The sequence below is a fragment of the Sturnira hondurensis genome, unplaced genomic scaffold (assembly GCF_014824575.4).
Source record: "Sturnira hondurensis isolate 20B ecotype Veracruz unplaced genomic scaffold, ASM1482457v3 Scaffold0014384, whole genome shotgun sequence".
Lineage (NCBI taxonomy): Eukaryota > Metazoa > Chordata > Mammalia > Chiroptera > Phyllostomidae > Sturnira > Sturnira hondurensis.
Window position 1 is genome coordinate 906,474 of NW_028087015.1, and position 6,000 is coordinate 912,473.

General features: G+C 47.1%; 1 protein-coding gene across 1 annotated transcript in view; it reads right to left on the reverse strand.

Moving 5' to 3' along the window:
- PIK3R1 (phosphoinositide-3-kinase regulatory subunit 1) overlaps window positions 1-5,734 on the reverse strand; it is an 82,386-nt gene extending 76,652 nt beyond the window's left edge. Inside the window, exon 1 of the mRNA XM_037062824.1 lies at window positions 5,647-5,734. The gene's annotated coding sequence lies outside the window, so the exon portion shown is untranslated. The remainder of the gene's footprint in view (window positions 1-5,646) is intronic.
- Window positions 5,735-6,000: the final 266 nt, after the last annotated feature.

Sequence of the window (6,000 nt, forward strand, 5' to 3'; positions counted from 1 at the left end):
GGCAAAGACCTAAACAACATTCCTTGAAAAGTCCTTTGATTTTGTCAACTTACTCATGACCCTTTTACAAAAGACAAGGATGTAGCAAACTTGGTGCAAGGCAGGAATAAAGGATATTTCTAAGTCACTTTAAATAAATCAGGACTATATCCTGATCCTAGAATTCTATCCTGTGATAACATTAGCAATTTGGCACCGGTCTCAGCACCAAATGGGTCTGCAATCCCGACGCAAAGGCTGTGGAGGGGTTCCTGAGCCCTCAGCCTCACCTCCCTGCATCTCATCTCTCCCTCCTCAGCGTGCGGGCTCTGAGTCCAGGGCAAGCTCCCCACCAAAGTTCAGTCTTTTTTAAAAAAGAATTTATTTATTTATTTTTAGGGAGGGGAGAAAAGGCAGGGGAAAGGGAAACATCAAGGCGCGGCTGCCTCTCTTGCACCCCCTACTGGGGACCTGGCCCACAACACAGACTTGTGCCTTGACTGGGAATCAAACCAGCGACCCTTTGGTTCACAGGCCAGCCCTCAATCCACTGAGCCACACCAGCCAGGGCCTAAATGTACATAGTCTTTAAAAAACAAAAATCACCATTTAAAAATTGTTCCACTTTTTAGATATGTCCTAAAAATCATAAAAATTGAACTGAACAAAAGTCAAAATTTCCAAGTAAACATGATGAATTTCAACTTAAAATGAAGCATTCTAGATAAATTTTATGGCATATGAATTTTACCTTAATTAAAACAAAATTTAAAAGATGGGATCAGATTAATCCTGAAGTCACAGTCATCCAATATCTCCACTGATTTTCAAACCAACCAGAACATGCTGCCAGCTGCTACGCTCAGGGCTGAGTTTATACTGGGAGGAAGCAGGGTGTCCAGGTCAAGACTCCTACCTGCAAGCCCTTTTGGGGGTGGGGACTAGGGTGGGGGCCCGGGACAAACCCAGGTGAAGCAACAAGGGAAGGATAAGGAGGCAAGACTACCCAGAAAGCAAAGTAGTGGCCTGACGCCGCAGCCTGCAGGCAGGGCAGAGAGAGAGACCCAGGCCCAGCTGGAGGCAGCTCTTAGGCTCAGAGGTCATCACCTGGAGGCAAGAAGAAAGGCTGATGCAGGCTCTCAGACTGCAGCTCCCTGGGCCTGAGAAACATCCCACCACCCAGGAACGGCCATCAGGCTGACCATTCCGACTCTGCACGATCACTGAAAAGAGGCCCTGAGGAGGCTCCATGGAATGAGGGGACTGAAGTACACAGTCTAAGTCCCTCCTCTTGTTAGAAAATAACACACTAGGCTTCAGACTCAGCAGCTGTCCCCATCAGTGCCTAGATTTGCAAATTTGGGCAAGTTACTTAAACCTCTGTGTGGCACAATTTTAGCATCTTTGAGGTAGACACAAAAAAGCAAATCTATAGCTCATAGGGTCATTATGAAGATTAAATTAAATCCCATATAGAAAGCACTGAGCTCCATGCTTGATAGTTAGAGCTTAATAATTAAAACTGACACCATGAGCCAGGCTTAGTACTTTTGAATTTTGTGCCTATCCAACTCATTTAATCCTTACAGACACCGTAGGTACACAGATGAGAAGACCTCCCCATCTCACAGATGAGAAAACAAGCAGGGAAGTTAATTTGCCTGAAGTTCCATAACTAGAAACAGGCAGCTATAGTATTATTGCTATTGCTACTACTATCAGTAGTAGTATTGAATGGCACAGCCATTTATACGATTCCTATTTAAAAACAGGAACATTTGCCAGGAATTTTCTTTTGGGTTGCCTCTAAATGCTGCAAACTGCTCTACATGAGTCCTGGAGCTAGCTACAATAAAACTCTCTGCTGTCCCCTTATCTCCTTCTCAGAGCAAACAGATAGACTCAGGTAGATAAAGGCTGTGTGTGGACTTTGCCCATCTAGACGTCTCCTGGCCTGAGGCAGAGGGTGTCTCTGCAAAGGTCAGAGCAGAGGAGACTCAGGAGGCAGCAAGGGTGTGTGGGTGTGTGTGTCAGGTAGGGGGTGGAGTTAGGGGACAACATTGGGCTCCAACAGGGTTTGGTTGCACTCTCTAGCTGTCTGGAAAAGTTGAGGGCACAAATGCAATTCTCCAGGGACGGAAGGCAGCAGAATCCTCATGTTACAGCCTCACCTCCCGGGGCTGAGCCCTGAGTCTGGACCACTGGGGGTCCAGTGAGGGGGCGAAGGGCAAGGCACAATGGCCCAGGCACCTGGCTTTATAAAGTACTCCACCCACTGGTAGAGTCTCCTTACATTTTGGCCAGATTCCTGTGACTTAAATAATAGGGGGAGGAGGAGGGGTTTGTTAACCTGAAAACTATTTTGACTACAGGTGCCTGTAGGTATGTATTTGATTTGCCTTAAGAAAACGCTGGGAGTCAGACTTTAAAAATCTCCAAAGTTGTTTTTATAGTAGGATTTTTTAAAACAAAATCTATACTACATTCATTCTATGATTAAAAAAACAAAACAAAACAACTAACATAAGCCAAACAGAAAAGTTTATGGGTGATTGATTACACAGTCTATTTTTCAGCTCATCTGGCATAATATACATGAAATGGCTTTTAATTGCCACAGTTTTGGGCAAGTTATTCCAATAACAGCATTGGCAGAATTGTGGCAAAAGTAATCACATTAGGGGTATAGGTGAAGGAGCTAGGGGTTAAAAAGGCAGTAAATAATATGAACATTTTAAAAACTATTTACAGGCTAAGTTTTTGCTTTAAAAATGTTATATACTTTATATTGTGCCTTCTAAGGTAAAAAAGTAATTGATAACCCCTTCCTTCTATTAACAAGTAACTTTCTCACCTTCTCAGGGCTTCACAGAGACACTCCACTCCCTCGCCTTCACTGGCAAACCCCTGTGCCCTCCAGAAAAGGGAGGTCTGTGAGGAGCCTCTCTGACATGTACAGTGCACTGAAAAATGCACTTCCCATTTTCTCTGCATCGTGTAGGCACCAGATGTGAGAATGAAAAGCAAAACCCCAAATGCAAACATCATCTCAGCGTTCTACAGTCTACCTGGCCATAAAATGTTTTTTTCAATCTGTTCATGCACCATCTCTTTACTCAATAAAACACATTTTGCAAATTACAAGATGCCAGCACAATAAAAGCTGACCTAGAATCGTTCCTATTTCAACGAACAATCTTACAGAGTATGGGTTTTTAGGATATTCCCCTAAATTACGTAAGGAAAGAAATTTCAACCAACATACTAACCTAAAACTAACACGGCATTCCTGGAAGAATTTAATCAAAGGTCTGGCCAACACTTTTAACACAAAATTTGGGCAAGTGCAGTAGGTTTGCATTTGAAACACAAAACTCTTCTAAAATCAGCTGCCCACGGGATGACCCCAGCAGTTAAATGCACACTCCCTCCACCACTGTCAAAAACCAAAATATGTATTACCTATAATTTACTGTATACACTTCTGTTTTCCAAAACCAACCTTAGGCTGTGGGGATTTCCTGATCTTAATGTATTTCAATTTCAAGAAATAGCTAAAGGTAGACAATAAATTAATGGGAAGTGAAATGCTTTTTTCACACTGGCTGTCATCATCACAGATGAGAAAAGACAGTGATATCATTTTACAATATTAGATAAAACAGCAGATAACAGTGTGTAACATTGCAGAGTTCTGTTATGCAACTGGCAAGAACAGGCCCAAATCAAGAAGAAAGTTTAAAAAGCAAATGCACCTAACACTTTGAAAACCAGTATCAGATACATAAAACTTTCTTCCAACCATGAAAACTTACACACTTGAACAGAAAAAGTACGACTCTTTACTACCTACCAGCAACTGGCATATAAAAGCAGAGGCAGCCAACACTGGCAGGACCCAACTTCTGCAAAGCAGGCGGCCTCCTCCACTGGCCTTCCCAGTTTGAACTTTGATTCTGAACCAAACACACCTTCCCAAACTTCAAAAGGACCTCCCCTCAAAATCACTCTTAGGGTATTTTCTTTGTAGTGATCAAAATATTTGCTTCCCAAAGTTTAAGCAACTTTTGTTCCTAAAACACCCATCATCCTCTGCTTTTAAACTGATTATTTCAAGAACAGCACAATCTGTCAAAAAAATTGTAACTGGGGGCAGGGGGTGCTTTTTATTTTCTTTTCAACAATTAAAGATGTTTGTAGGCTCCTGTGCAAAAGTCACCAAAGTCCCAAAGATTTTACACCTTGAAGATGCATTACTCTGATAGCCTGCTTCAGAAATGAACCTGCTTACCTACTCCAACCTTTCCTAGCTAATATCTCCTTGTCTTAAAAGTTGCCAAAACGCAACACTAGGTAATGAAATATTCAAAGACAACTGCACCTTAAGCCCGAGTCAATAAGCTTTGTGAATGTCCCGCCTAACAACTTAAACTTGAAATGACACACTGAAATGACAATGTCATGCTGCATTCAAAACCCGGAACTGCTTTATCCATTCGTACTTCGTACTGACAAAGAGGAAAAGGAAAGAAAAAAATCCTATGGCTTCTAAAGTCCTAAACCCCACCTCCCAAAAGAGTGAACTCATACTCAGGTGCCAAGAGCGCTGCAGCTCCACCAAGATTCACGGTGAAAGTGAGACCTTTTCGATATTAGCAGTGCCCAGAGAAGCATAAGAATGTCCCCCAATCCAGTTCACGCACATTCTGCATTCAACGTGTAACAGACATTCTATTTACACCCTTACATTTCATGCTCGATTTCTGGTTACCAAAGTACATTTCTGGACTGGAGTGGTTGGCCTGAGCTTTTCAGTTCTCTTTGTCTGGTGATCTGCTGGGCAGTTTCTGCCCTTGGGAAGTGAGTGTTAGAGCTGTGGTTTTCAGACTGTTCCCCACGATATTTTAGCTCGGGCTTGCACGCTCTCTTACGCTCCTTAACCGGCTCCATATTGCTGAGCAAGTCCCTCCAGTCTCTGCCTGTGTTACAAAAAGCTGGATTTCCGGCTGTTCCAAGACCCTATTAAACGTATCTCCAACAACCTGCCCAGGCCCAGCCAGCACGAGAGGCTGAGTAGGGGCCCCAGCGATCAGCCGCCCCGAGGCGCACTTCCTCCACCCCGGAAGAGGAGGGAGGCAAACTTCGGGGAGGTGGGGGTGGCTGGTTGTGAGCTCCGGGGACCACCACCGCCCCGCCCGCCGGGGTAAAGGCCGGAGTAGCGACCCTGGTTGCAGCTGGAGGGAGTGGAGGAAGGCAACGCTCCCTCCCTCCCGCTAACGCCAAGGCAGCGGTCAGGGAGCTCTCCTCCAGTGAAGGGCCCTGGAAAACTGCATAAAAGCGACAGTGAGGAACCTCAGAAATGTGCGGGGACTGAACGGTGGGGTAAAGCCAGAGGTTTCCTGCAACTCCAAGGACGGTTGCACCCGGCGGCGTGCAGCGCCAGCTCGAAAGGACCGGCAAACAGGAGCCAGACCATTGGCCACGAGCCCGGCCCAGGGCAGGCGGGAGATGCCGGCATCGAGGAAGACGGGCGACCGACCACTTTCCTCCCGCTCAGCTTCACTGAAGAAGCCGCTGCTGGTGACAGGAAGAGAGAGGCGACAGCCGCGCGCACACACAGCCTCCCCCTCCCGAGCACACACACCCGGACCCGCTGCCACCGCCTACCTCCCCTGCTGGCCGGCTTCCTTCCTCTCCCGGGCCCGGGCTGCAGTGGCGGCCTCCTGCACACACAGCTCCGACACACCTCAGACCCGGCTCCGACCCACCAGCGTTCCCGATCCCGAGTTCTCGGTCTCCAACCCTCTCGCCCGCTGCTGCAGCCACTGCTTCCTCCAACTCCGCTCCAGCTGCTCGCGACTCCTCTCCGTCAGCTCGCAGCTCCGGCGCCCAGCTCCGTCCCGCCTTCGGTCCAGCCCCGTGCGCCCCGCCCCCGAGCCCGCGCCAACCAGCGCCCGCATCTCCGCCCCTCTCCGCTGGCGCCTCGCCCTCCGAGGGCTGCCACTCTCCGAGGCCGGCTCC